Source organism: Coturnix japonica, unplaced genomic scaffold, assembly GCF_001577835.2.
Source record: "Coturnix japonica isolate 7356 unplaced genomic scaffold, Coturnix japonica 2.1 chrUnrandom622, whole genome shotgun sequence".
NCBI classification, from domain to species: Eukaryota; Metazoa; Chordata; class Aves; order Galliformes; family Phasianidae; genus Coturnix; species Coturnix japonica.
Genome location: NW_015439995.1, coordinates 5,471 through 6,457, shown reverse-complemented (window position 1 = coordinate 6,457; position 987 = coordinate 5,471).

Sequence of the window (987 nt, the reverse complement as noted above, 5' to 3'; positions counted from 1 at the left end):
GGTTATGGGGTGGTTATGGGGTGGTTATGGGGTCAGGGTGACCCTATAGCCCAGATATGGGATCCTATAGGGTTATAGGGTGGTTATGGGGTGGTTATAGGGTGGTTATAGGGTGGTTATGGGGTGGTTATGGGGTGGTTATAGGGTGGTTCTGGGGTGGTTATGGGGTCAGGGTGACCCTATAACCCAGATACGGGATCCTATAGGGTTCTTATGGGGTTTGGGGTCTATAGGGTGGATGGGACCCTACAGACAACGCAATGGGGTGAGTATGGGATCCTATAGGGTTATAGGGCGGGTATTGGGTGGTTATAGGGTGGTTATGGGGTCAGGGTGACCCTATAACCCACATACGGGATCCTATGGGGTTATGGGGCGGGTATGGGGTGGTTATGGGGTGGTTATGGGGTCAGGGTGACCCTATAACCCAGATACGGGATCCTATGGGGTTATAGGGTGGGTATGGGGTGGTTATGGGGTCAGGGTGACCCTATAACCCAGATACGGGATCCTATGGGGTTATAGGGCGGTTATGGGGTCAGGGTGACCCTATAACCCAGATACAGGATCCTATAGGGTTATAGGATTGTTATGGGGTTTTGTTATGGGGTTTTGGGGCTATAGGGTGGATGGGGCCCTACAGACAACGCAATGGGGTGAGTATGGGATCCTATGGGGTTATAGGGCGGTTATGGGGTGGTTATAGGGTGGTTATAGGGTGGTTATGGGGTCAGGGTGACCCTATAACCCAGATACGGGATCCTATGGGGTTATAGGGTGGTTATGGGGTGGTTATGGGGTGGTTATAGGGTGGTTATGGGGTGGTTATAGGGTGGTTATGGGGTGGTTATGGGGTCAGGGTGACCCTATAACCAAGATACGGGATCCTATGGGGTTATAGGGTGGTTATAGGGTGGTTATAGGGTGGTTATGGGGTCGGGGTGAGCCTATAGCCCACATACGGGATCCTATGGGGTTATAGGGTGG